The sequence below is a fragment of the Psammomys obesus genome, unplaced genomic scaffold (assembly GCF_907164565.1).
Source record: "Psammomys obesus unplaced genomic scaffold, mPsaObe1.curated_primary_1811, whole genome shotgun sequence".
NCBI lineage: Eukaryota > Metazoa > Chordata > Mammalia > Rodentia > Muridae > Psammomys > Psammomys obesus.
In genome coordinates this window covers 8,233,439-8,246,741 of record NW_026585689.1, presented here as the reverse complement: position 1 = coordinate 8,246,741, position 13,303 = coordinate 8,233,439, and the positions used below count along the sequence as shown (strand labels likewise).

The following is a 13,303-nucleotide window of genomic DNA, read 5'->3' as shown; positions in this document are numbered from 1 at the left end:
TCTTTCTTTCTTTCTTTCTTTCTTTCTTTCTTTCTTTCTTTCTTTCTCTTTCTTTCTTTCTTAATATTTTAAATATTTTTATTAATTACAGTTTATTCACTTTGAATCCTCCCTGTAGCTCCCTCCCTTCTCCACTCTCATCCTTTCCTTCTTCTCCCTTCTCCACACATATCCCTCCCCAAGTCCACTGATAGGGGAGGTCTTCTTTTCCTTCCTTCTGATCCTAGTCTATTAGGTCTCATCAGGAGTGGCTGCATTGTCTTCTTCTGTGGCCTGGTAAAGCTGCTTCCCCCTCAGGGGAGAGGTGATCAAAGAGCAGGCCAATCAGTTTATGTCAGAGACAGTCCCTGTTCCCATTACTATGGAACCCACTTGGACACTGAACTGCAATGGGATACATCTATTCGGGGGTTCTAGGTTATCTCCATGCATATTACTTGGTTGGAGTATCAGTCTCAGGAAAGACTCCTGTGCTCACATTTTTGGTTCTGTTGCTCTCCTTGTGGAGCTCCTGTCCTCTCCAGATCTTACTATTTCCCACTTATTTCATAAGATTCCTTGCATTCTGCCCAAAGGTTAGCCATAAATCTTAGCATCTGCTTTGATATTCTGCAGGGCAGAGCCTTTCAGACGCCCTCTTTGGCAGACTCCTATCTTCCATTTCTTACTTCAGAGACCTGAAGTTTTTTGGTTTTGTTTTTGTTTTTCCCCATACAGGTTTTTTCCTTGCTGGGTTAAAGTCACACCAAAGTACTTTATTTATTAGTGGCTATTGTTTTCCTAATTTCTTTCTCAGTCTTTTATATACAGGAGGACTTCAGAATTTTTTTTTAGTTAATTTTGTATACAGCTACTTTGCTGAAGGTGTTTATCAGATGGAGGAATTCTCTGGTAGAATTTTTAGGGTCACTATAATATCATTTGAAAATAGTGAGACGTTGACTTCTTCCTTTCTGATTTGTATCCTCATGATCTTCTTTAGTTGATTTATTGATCTAGCTAGGACTTCAACTCATTGCTCTGGGAGACAACTTCCTGAACAGAACACCAACAACACAGGCTCTGAGATCAAGAACCTGTAAATGAGACCTCATGAAACTGAAAAGCTGATGAACAGCAAAAGAAACTCTCAATAGTCACTGGAAAATGCAAATCACAATGACCCTGTGATTTCAACAGGTCAGAATGGCTAAGATCAAAAACCCTAGGGACAGCACATCCTAGAGAGGTTGTAGAGAAAGGAGAACTCTCCCCCATTGCTGATAGGAATGTAAACTTGCACAACCACTTTGGAAATCAACCCGGAATGTTCTCAGAAAATTAGGAATAGTGCTACCTCATATATCAAAAGATCCTCAACCATGCAACAGGGACATTTGCTCAACTATTCTCATAGCAGCTTTATTCATAATAACCAGAATCTGGAAATGTCCCTCAATTGAAAAATGGATACAGAAATTGTGGCATATTTACACAATATAATACCACTCAGCAATTAAAAACAAGGAAATCAGGAAATTGGCAGGCAAATGGATGGAACTAAAAAGGGCCATCCTGAGTGAGGTAACCCAGGAGCAGAAAGACAAACATGGTATATACTCACTTTTAGATGGATGTTAGCAATATAATATAGGAAAAATATTCTAAGTACTAAGAGATGTGTAGTCTTAAAGAAGCTAAATAAGGAGGGCCCTAGGAAATGTGCATAATGCTCATTCAGAAGGGCAAACAGGATAGACATCTCAAGTAGGAGAAGACAGGGAACAGTATGGAAGCCTTCTACATCTGAAAACCTTCTACATCTCCTTCTACAGGGAGCATCTGAAAGACTTTACCCATCAGGTTATCAAAGCAGATGCTGACACTCATAGCTAATCTTTGGGCAGAGGGCAAGAAATATTATGGAAGAAGGGGGAGATAGAAAGACATGGGGGAGGGGGGAAGGAACTTCACATGGAAACTAACAAAGCAAAAAAATCTGGACTCAGCGTTTCCCGAAGATTTTGATGAATCCATAAAGGACCATGCATGGAGAGTACTTAGAACCCCGCTCAGATGTAGCCCATGAGCAGTTCAGTCTCTATGTGGGTTCCCTAGTAAGGGAGTAGGGGCTGTGTCTGACAGGGACTCAGTGGCTAGCTCTTTGATCACCTCCCGCTGGCCAGGTGGCCTAACAAGGCCACAGAGAAAGAGGATCTAGGAAGTCCTGATGAGACTTAATAGGCTAGGGTCAGATAATAGGGAAGAAGAACCTTCCCTCTGTATTAACTAGGGGAGGGAGATAGGGGTGGAAGAGGGATTGAGGGAGGGACAAGGAGGAGATGAGGGAGGGTGCTAGAGTTGGGATACAAAATTAATAAATTTTAATAAATAATAAAAGAAAAAATAATATTTATTGAATTCCATACTAAACTTTAAATTGTGATTAGTAAATGATAGGACAGATTCTAAAGTTCATAAACAGACTTTGGGCAGAGTGCAGGAAATCATATGAAAGAAGAGGAGTTAGTAAGACCTGGAGAATAGAGTAGCTCCAGAAGGAGAGAAACAGAAAGGAAATATCTGGGTTCAGGGGTATTTTCTGAGACTGATACTCCAAATGAGGACCATGTATGGAGATAACCTAGAATCCCTGCTCAGATGTAGCCCATAGCCCATGGCAGCTCAGTTATCTAAGTGGGTTCCCTAATAAGGGGAAGAGGGACTATCTCTGACATGAACTCAGTGGCTGGCTCTTTGAACATCTCCCCCTCCCCCCCAGGAAGGAGTAGCCTTACCAGGACACAGAGGAGGACAATGCAGCCAGTCCTGATGAGACCTGATAAGCTATGGTCAGATGGAAGGGGAGGAGGACCTCCCTTATTGGTGCACTTGGAGAGGGGCATGAGAAGAGATGAGGGAGGGAGGATGGGATTGAGAGATAATGAAGGAGGAGGCTACACTAGGATGCAAAGTGAATAGAATATAATTAATGTAAAAAATAAATGATAAATAAAAATAGGGAACCTACAGTTCCTTAGTACAGTTATTTTACAAATGAGAAATAAAAAGATTAGCATAGCCCATGTACAAAGATGATAGGCAAATTCATGAAGTTTTCTATATATTTATTTCAGAACAAAGAAAGAATATTAAAGTTTCAAGGAAAAAGGCCAAGTTACATATAAAGGCAGAAATACACCCAACATCTCATCAGAGACTCTTAAAGAACACAGGAGTGACAACAAGGAGTCATAGGAGTGAAGGTCACCCAAGGAAGCCATATCACTAAAAAGTTCCCCTCTCCCAAATAGGTGACACAGAAATTATGATTCCATGGAGTTAACTACATAACCTCCAGGTAGCTTGACTGCTCTATGGCTGAATGTTTTCTAAGCAACAATTTACTCTCTTAAAAAATTATTTTCTGTGACTTTTAAAACAAAGCAACAGTCACTGCTTTTCAGTTTACCTAAGATCAGTTCTCACAACTGAATTTTCACAACTATCAGTAACTATAGATACAGTAGATTAGACACCCTCCTCTGACCTCTATACAGCCATGCACATATGCCCGATACGCAACAGGCCTATGTGTAAATGAAAATTAAATCTGAACGTTAAAAATCAATAATCTTTGTTAAATCATTTTGTATTTAATATTTTTTAAAATGTAAAAAAAAAACTTAAAAATCTGGATAAAAATTTCCTTTTATCGAAAAATGTCTACCTTTGACTTTCATAAAATCTCATCAAATGATAAATAAATTCCTTCTAATTTTAACCTTAAATATCTTATAATTTCAAGGACCAAACAGAACAATGTAAATGCATTTTTCATTGCAATTTCTATTGCTGTATTATTACACAAATAATCAAATCAAGTCAAATTGGCAGTTAAGGCATCAAGCAAAAGAGCATTTTATTTTCTAGGTTTTGTTACCAGATGTATATAGGGAAATTAAAATATTTTCCCATATTTCCTCCCAACTTCATTTTTTTAACTTTTTTTAACTTTTATTAATTACACTTTATTCATTTTGTATCCCCCCATAAGCCCCTCTCTGCTCCCCTCCCGCCCCCCCCCCCCCCCCCCCCTTTCTGCATGCATGCTCTTCCCCAAGTCCACTGATAGGGGAGGTCCTCCTCTCCTTCTTTCTGATCTTAGTCTATCAGTTCTCATCATAAGTGGGCTGCATTGTCAGGGTTCTAGGCTATTTCAATGGATAGTCCTTGGTTGGAGTATGAGTCTCTGGGAAGTTCCCTGTGTTCAAATTTTCTTGTTCTGTTGCTCTCCTTGTGGAGTTCCTGTCCTCTCCAGCTCTTACTATTTCCCATTTCTTACATAAAGTTCCATTCACTCTAACCGTCAGTTGGCCATCAGGCGCAGCATCTGCTTTGACAGTCTGCACAGCAGAGGCTTTCAGAGGCCCTCTGTGTTAGGTACCTAGTTTGTTTCCTGTTTTCTTTTTCTTCTGATGTCCATCCTCTTTGCCTTTCAGGATGGGGATTGAACATTTTAGTTAGGGTCCTCTCTTTTGCTTAGTTTGTTTAGATGTACAGATTTTAGTGGGTTTATTCTATGTTGTATGTTTATATGTGTGAGTATATACCGTGTGTGTCTTTTTGCTTCTGGGACAACTCACTCAGGATGATCCTTTCCAGGTCCCACCATTGTTTTGATGATGGTGTCCTTTGCTTTACAGAAGCTTTTCAGTTACATGAGGTCCCATTTATTGATTGTTGGTCTTAGAGCCTGTGCTGTTGGTGTTCTGTTCAGGAAGTTTTCTCCTGTAAGAATGAGTTCTAGGGTATTCCCCACTTTTTTTTTCTAGCCGATTTAATGTATCTAGTTTTATGTTGAGGTCTTTGATCCACTTGGACTTTAGTTTTGTACAGGGTGATAAGTATGGATCTATTTTCACTTTTCTACATGTAGACATCCAGTTGGACCAGCACCATTTGTTGAAGATGCTGTCTTTTTTCCATTGTATGGTTTTGGCATCTTTGTCAAAGATCAGGTGTCCGTAAGTGTGTGGGTTTATTTCTGGGTCCTCAGTTTGGTTCCATTGATCCACCATTCTGTTTCTATGCCAGTACCATGCAGTTTTAAAACTGTTGCTCTATAGTATAACTTAAGATCAGGGACGGAGATACCTCCAGAAGATCTTTTATTGTAGAGGATTGTTTTAGCAATTCTGGGTTTCTAGTTATACCATATGAAGTTGAGAATTTTTCTTTCCAGGTCTGTAAAGAAATGTGTTGGTAATTTGATAGGAATTGCATTGAATCTGTAGATTGCTTTTGGTAAGATGGCCATTTTTACTATGTTAATCCTGCCAAGCCATGAGCATGGGAGATTTTTCCATCTTCTGATATCTTTTTCTCATTCTTTCTTCAAAGACTTGAAATTTTTTTCATACAAGTCTTTGACTTCCTTGGTTAGGGCTACTCCGAGGTACCTTATGTCATTTATGGCTATTGTGAATGGTGTTGTTTCCCTAATTTCTTTCTCAGCCCTTTTGTCTTTTGTATACAGGAGGGCTACTGATTTTTTTGAGTTAATTTTGTATCCGGCCACTTTGCTGAAGGTGTTTATCAGCCATAGGAGTTCCCTGGTAGAGTTTTTGGGGTCACTAACATATACTATCATATCATCTGCAAATAGTGATAATTTGACTTCTTCCTTTCCAATTTGTATCCCCTTGATCTCCTTCAACTGTCTTATTGCTCTAGCAAGGACTTCCAGCACTATGTTGAAGAGATATGGAGAGAGTGGGCAGCGTTGTCTTGTCCCTGATTGCAGTGGGATTGCTTTAAGTTTCTCTCCATTCAGTTTGATGTTGGCTATAGGCTTGCTGTATATCACCTTTACTATGTTTAGATATGTGCGTTGTATCCCTGATCTCTCTAATACTTTAAACATGAATGGATGTTGGATTTTGTCAAATGCTTTTTCAGCATCTAGGGAGATTATCATGTGTTTTTTTTCTTTCAGTTTGTTAATATGGTGGATCACATTGATGGATTTCCGTATACTGAACCACCCCTGCATACCTGGGATGAAACCTACTTGGTCATGGTGGATGATATCTTTGATGTGTTCTTGTATTCGGTTTGCGAGTATTTTGCTTAGTATTTTTCATCAATGTTCATAAGGGAGATTGGCCTAAAGTTCTCTTTTTTTGTTGGGTCTTTGTGAGGTTTAGGTACCAAGGTGACTGTGGCTTCATAGAATGAGTTTGGTAATGTTCCTTCTGTTTCTATTTTGTGGAATAGTTTGAAGAGAACTGGAGTTAGCTCTTTTTTAAATGTCTGGTAGAATTCTGCACTGAAGCAATCAGGTCTTGGGCTGTTTTTGGATGGGAGACTTTCGATGACTGCTTCTATTTCCTTGGGGAATATAGGACTATTTAATTGATTTATCTGGTCCTAATTTAGTTTTGGTAAGTGGAATCGATCAAGAAAAATGTCCATTTCATTTAGATTTTCAAATTTTGTTGAGTATCAACTTTTGAAGTAAGTCCTAATTATCGTTTGGATTTCCTCAGTGTCTGTAGTTATGTCCCCCTTTTCATTTCTGATTTTGTTGATTTGGACGGTGTCTCTCTGCCTTTTAGTTATCTTGGCTAAGGGTTTGTTGATCTTGTTGATCTTCTCAAAAAACCAGCTCTTGGTTTCATTGATTCTTTGAATTGTTTTATTTGTTTCTAGTTGATTGATTTCAGCCCTGAGTTTGAGTATTTTCAGCTGTCTATTCCTTCTTGGTGTGTCTGCTTCTTCTTTTTCTAGGGTTTTTAAGTGGGTCATTAAGTTGCTTGAATGAGCTTTCTTGAATTTCTTCTTGAAGGCACTTAGTGCTATGAAATTTCCTCTTAGCACTGCTTTCATTATGTCCCACAAATTTGGGTATGTTTTGTCTTCATTTTCATTGAGTTCTAGGAAGAATTTAATTTCTTTCTTTATTTCTTTCTGGACCCAGCTGTCATTAAGTAGCAAGTTGTTCAGTTTCCATGTATGTGTAGGCTTTTTGCTATTTCTGTTGTTATTGAGGTCCAGCTTTATTCCATGGTGATCAGACAGGATACAAGGGATTATATCAATCTTCTTGTATCTGTTGGGGCTTGCTTTGTGACCAACTATGTGGTCTGTTTTGGAGAAGGTTCCATGAGGTGCTGAGAAGAAGGTAAATTCTTTTGTGTTTGGGTGTAAAGTTCTGTAAATGTCTGTCAGTTCCATTTGATTCATGACCTCTGTTAGAGATATTTTTTCTTTGTTTAATTTCTGTTTAGTTGACCTGTCCTTTGTTGAGAGTGGGGTGTTGAAGTCTCCCACTATTAGTGTGTGGGGATCTATGTGTAGTTTAAGTTTTATCAATGTTTCTTTCACAAATGTGGGTGCCCTTGTATTTGGGGCATGGATGTTCAGGATTGTCATGTCTTCTTGGTGGAATTTTCCCTTGATGAGTATGAAGTGTCCTTCCCCATCTCTTTTAATTGGTTGAAAGTCTATTTTATCAGATATTAGAATGGCTACTCCTGCTTGCTTCTTGCATCCATTTGCTTGGAAAGCCGTCTACCATCCCTTTACCCTCAGGTAATGTCTATCTTTGTGACTGAGGTGTGTTTCTTGTATGCAACAGATTGCTGGGTTTTGTTTACGTTTCCATTCTGTTAATTTGTGTCTTTTTATTGGAGAATTAAGTCCATTGATGTTGAGAGAGATTAATGACCAGTGGCTGTTAGATCCTTTGAATTTGATATTGGTTGTGGTCATACCGTTGTGTCCTTGGTTGCTTTTTGTTTTACTGAAGTGAGGTTATTTATTTCCTGTGTTTTCTTGAATGTAGCTAGTTTTCTTGGGTTGTATTTTCCCTTCTAGTGTCTTCTGTAATGCTGGATTTGTTTGTAGGCATTGTTGAAATTTGTTTTTGTCATTGAATATCTTGTTTTCTCTGTCTATGAGGACTGAGAGTTTTGCTGGGTATAGTAGCCTGGGCTGACATCTGTGTTCTCTTAGGGTCTGCATGATATCTGTCCAGGCCCTTCTGGCTTTCATAGTTTCTGTTGAGAAGTCAGGTGTGATTCTAATGGGTTTGCCGTTATATGTTACTTGGCCTTTTTCTCTTGCAGCTTTTAGTATTTTTTCTTTGTTCTGTACACTTAAGGTTTTGATTATTATGTGGCGGGAGGATTTTCTTTTCTGGTCTAATTTATTGGGTGTTCTGTAGGCCTCTTGTATTTTTATTGGCCTCTCCTTTAAGTTGGGGAAATTTTCTTCAATGATTTTGTTGAAAATATTTTCTGGGCCTTGGTGCAGGGAATCTTCTTTTTCCTCTATTCCTATTATTCTTAGGTTTTGTCTTTTTATGTTGTCTTGAATTTCTTGGATGGTCTGTGTCAGGAATTTTTTAGATTTAACATTTTCTATACAGATACATCTATTTCTTCCATACCTGAGATTCTTTCTTCCATTTCTTGTAGCCTATTGGTTATGCTAACCTCTGTAATTCCTGCTTTCTTCCCTAAGTTCTTTCTCTCCATAATTTCTTCCATTTGTTTTTTTTTTTTTTTTAATTTTTCCAATTCTATCTTCAGGTCTTGAGCCATTTTGTTGGTTTCCTTCACCTTTCTGACTGTATTTTCATGTTTTACCATCAATTCCTTCAGTTGTTTGTTTGAACAATCCTCTGTTTCTTTTATTTCATTCAGTGATTTAAGCATTTCCTCTCTAAAGGCCACAAACTCTTTGGCTGCAGCTTCCTCTATTTCTTTTCGTATTTTATTTGTTTCCTCTGTTATCTTCTTCATGAGCATAGATGTTAGGTCATCTTATTGAATTTCAATTATGCTGGGGTGTCTAGGGCTATTTGCTCCTGGATAACTGGGTCCTGGAGATGCCACATTGCTCTGGCTTTTGTTGGTTGAACTTTTACGCTGTCCTCTACACATTGGGCTATCTTAGGTATTTGAAGTTAGTTTCTGGTTGTTCCTGGACTCCTGTGGTGGAGAGAATCACTTTGGCAGGAAGATGGTTTTTCCCGAAGGAAGCCTTCTCAGCTTTTTGGGTATAGTCACTGGATGGCAGGTGTTTTTCAGGAGTTGCTACAGCTCACTTCAGGGATAGAGACCTGGGTGGTAACTGTGGTCCTGATTAGTCAAGAGGGCTCTCCTCTCACTGGGAGAAGTCCTGGAGACAGCTGCCCTCTTTCTGGGATTCTTGCTGTAAATTTAGTGATCAGCTGCTGTAACCTGTGTGTCCCATGGTTTGGTCGGTTTTGTTAGGGATAACTGATTGACCGTTGGAGTAGTATCTGGGGTTCCCAGTATTTTGTAGGTCTGAGGTTGGGGCTCTGTGCCCCAGAACTCAAGAGGTAATCTATGGCGGGTGAGTACTGCTCTCCTGGTAACAGCAGGCTATCTGGGGCACAGCAGTCTCCTGGGTTGGGCCAGTCTGTGGAACTTTTTCCGGGGATATACTGGGTTGCCTAAATCTGTCCCCTTTGCTTCGTTCCTTGTTCCTTGTGAGTGTTTCTCCAGACAGTGACTCTAAGACTCTGGTGTCTTGGGGCACACAGTTCTCTCTGTAAGGAGTAGTTGGTACAAAGCAGGCCTCTGGGCTGGTGGAGCGTGTGCCTGCCTGCGGGGGCTGGGTTCCCAATAACTCTGTGCTCCCTGCTTGGGCCCGGATCCGTGATGGCTGGGTGTACCCGCCTGTTTGCAATCTGCGGTCTGCGAGATTTTCCCCAGGCAAAGCCTAGGTGACCCCAGCAGCACGGTTTCTTCCTTCCCTCTGGGGCCCTCTTCGGACAGGGATTCTCAGTCTGTGTTGCACTGGGGCGCGCAGCTCTTCTGTACTGGTGAGCTGGGCGCACAGCCGCTCTCTGTGTGGCGGGAGCTCAGTTGTGATGGTGGTGGGTACCCAAGGTCTGTGAGACCTTCCAGGGAAAGACTGAGTGACTCACAACTTTCCTTCCCCGTGGGGTTTTCTTGTGACTGGGACTCTCAGTCTTGGCACCCTAGTGCCCACCGATCAGCCTGGGAAAGTGATCAGGACACGCAGGTGTGCAGCTCTGGCTGGAGATCCAGTTCCCGTGTTACCCGGGATCTCGTCAGGGTTCTGGCTGGGCCGCCCAAGAGTGGATCCAACCGATTCCCATGCTGTGGGAGCCTCCCCTCACCTGGGAAACAAGATCACTGTAGTTTTAGGGCCCAGAGTTCAGTCTCCTGGTTGCTGCATGGAGAGTGTTGTCCCGCTTCTCAGACACAGTGTTCTCCCTGCGCCGCCATCTTGGCTCCCCCCACCATGTCTGTTTTAAATAATGAGGAATTAAACTAAAAGAAAAAAAAAATCACTGTTCTCACATCCATTACCATAGCCAGATATGGTGGTAAGATTTAAGGAAATTGGCTGGCCTTTGTGTGTACATGCATGCATGCATGTGTGTGTGTGTGTGTGTGTGTGTGTGTGTGTGTATTCTCAAGTGAGCACATTTCCACCACAGTGAAAACTCAACAGGTACTGACCATGTTGTTTTGTGAGACAGGTGCTGGTTGGTCGCTGATTCAACTAGATTGCCCACCTAGAAAGCCCCAAGCAGACATCTGTCTCTACTTGTGATAAAATTCCAAGTGTGGTCTACCAAATACTGCTGTTAACATGTAGGTATGTTCTGGAGCTCAATGTTGGGCCTTTAAGCTTTTGTTGCAAGTAGTTTTTGAGCTGAGCTGTTATATCTTCCTTAGTCTGTGTTCTTAAGTAATTCAGTTGCTACTTCCATATCACGAGTTATATATGAAATATTATTGTGAACACTTCATATACTTAAGTAGATTATATAATGCATGAATAAAATAAACAAACATCTCCATGTAAATATGTATATTTATCTATGTGTATTTTATTGCAATCTCATAGGCCTACAGAAAGTTAAAGCTTTGCTGTACATACCATCAGAATGAAAATTTTGTATTTATAATGTCACATGGTAGTTCAAGAGTAGTAGAGTTAGATTCATTCTTCACTGTAGTCAGGTGTTTAACAGGCTGGGATGTTTTTTAGGAACAATTTGGCCTTTTATATTTAAACATAAGCTCTCACCCTGTAATTTTAGTCCTCATTGTACAGCTCAGAGAAATTCTTGCAATTATTAGAACTATTTCTCATTGTTCTCAGTATATCCATGCCCTGTTAAAATTTAAAAGAAGGGCCTTTGGCTTTGGAGACCAGCTTGAAATCTTCCCTAATACAGTTTTCATGTGGTACTTCAGGGAGGCATGTTGTGGCTTGCCTTCCCAGCACTCAAAGACAGACTGCTAACAGCTTAGTTAACCCATGGGGGAATGTTTGGACCCTTGATTTGCTCTGTGGAAGAGGGTCATCTGGACCCTGATGTGAGATTTTCCTTAACATTGACATTCCACTTCATACTGATGAAAACACTAGCTCTTGAAATTGTGCTCACACCCTTAAAAAAGCTTTCCTTGAACTGTACCTGTGAAACAGCCTGTCTGCTGCATCCACAAAGCCACTTGTTCTATGGGGAAAAGTTGGCTTTTGAAACAAATTTGATAATTCTATGCAGTATTGTCATTATTGAAGCCATGTTATAGAATGTTTAAATATTTAACCCTTTTGTAGGACCTGAAAAAAACTCAGTGGGTAAAGGTACTCTTTTATAAGGCATGATGGCTTCAGCTCCATCCCTGGACAGTACACAGTAGTAGAAGGAGACAACCTAATTAATAGAACTCTTCCTCTGACTATTCCACAGAGATGACATAGAATGCTAATTCTCCCACACACAGACAACATATAAAGAAATGCAAATTTTAAAATTATTTTTTATACAGAGCAGAAAGCATTTTTAATAAGGTGTATAGATATTTTCATCAGACATTTGAAGTATGATGATGAAATTAGGAGGAATAATGTGAGCCATGATGCTTTACACTGAGCAAAGTGGGAAATAAGCATCACATTTGGTGTATTTAATTTTAATCAAATATAGAAAAATAATGGTATAAATGATTACTGAAAGAGTGTGGAACTTGAGATCTGAAATATGGTTTAGGTTTCTGTTGTGCCAGACTGAGCATCTCTGAACTCCAACTATAAAGGGGACAAGAAACTAATCAATTGAGAGGATCAAGATGGCATAAAGAGGCCAAAAATACATAAAGTAAAACTGTTATGGAGTAATATCATAAATTACTGTCCAATCAAGGACTTGATTTGTAGTCTGTACATTTTTGCTATATATTCAACCTTTTATAATTTTGTTGTCTCCCAGACACACACTAGTGATTTAATATATTCTTCCTACTTCATGAGAATTAGAGATTGAATTACTTGACATCGGTCGCAGTTTACTGAAACATGCTATGTGGTATTTTTAATTTATGTTACTAAGAAGATCTATGCTGTTTTGCTTACTTATAAAATATATGAAGAGATTAAGAATGGCAGAGGAGGGGCTGGAAAAAGATGGCTCAGAGGTTAAGAGCACTGCCTGTTCTTCCAGAGGTCCTGAGTTCAATTCCCAGCAAGCACATGGTGGCTCAAAACCATCTGTAATGAGATCTTGTGCCCTCTTCTGGCCTGCAGATGTACATGCAGGCAGAACACTGTACATATAATAAATAAAATAAAAATCTTTAAAATAATAATGGGAGAAGGAAAAGATGCATAAAGCATGTACATAATAATGTTTTGGCAATGAGTGTGGGAAAGACTTTTACAAAAGCATTTCAACTTTTGTGTATGTATGAATTTTTTCATATCACAATTTCTTTAAAAAAAGGATTAAGTGGTGCATGTGAAGGTTTTAATTTTCTTTGTTCTGGCTGAAAACCCAAAACAAGGGTTCTTGGGAGAGAATAAGTGGCTGACATGTAAAGTGGCATTTTCTTAGAGAAAGAATGAAAACAAATTGGTAAAAATGAATATATGCTCCTCGCATTTCTGGCTCTGAGTGTGGAGGACTTCTTTGTGGCACAGTCATTTAAAATCTTGTAACTTTATAAGCAGTGAAATTATTTTTTTATATTTATTTTTAGTAATTATAATCCACATCCTAACTATTTAAAAATTATGTATCCATTTCAAAGACACATACATTATGCCATTCATTGCTCCTGTAAATCACCTTTGCATGTCACTTCTGGGCTTTTTGCCAATAACTTATAACATATAATTGTAGCAGAAGGCTCAACTTACATTTTATCTAGAATCATATCTACCAGTTGTTTTATCTATTTTAAAATCATAATGAACAGCATGGAAGGGAGAAGAAAGGAAGGAAAGTACATTTTTCCACAACACA

The 13,303-nt window shown here is 39.4% G+C and overlaps 1 pseudogene; it reads left to right on the top strand.

Annotated features, from left to right (window-relative positions):
- The first annotated feature begins 3,008 nt into the window (after positions 1–3,008).
- On the top strand, positions 3,009–3,109 carry LOC129667507 (U6 spliceosomal RNA; annotated as a pseudogene).
- The last annotated feature ends 10,194 nt before the right edge of the window (positions 3,110–13,303 follow it).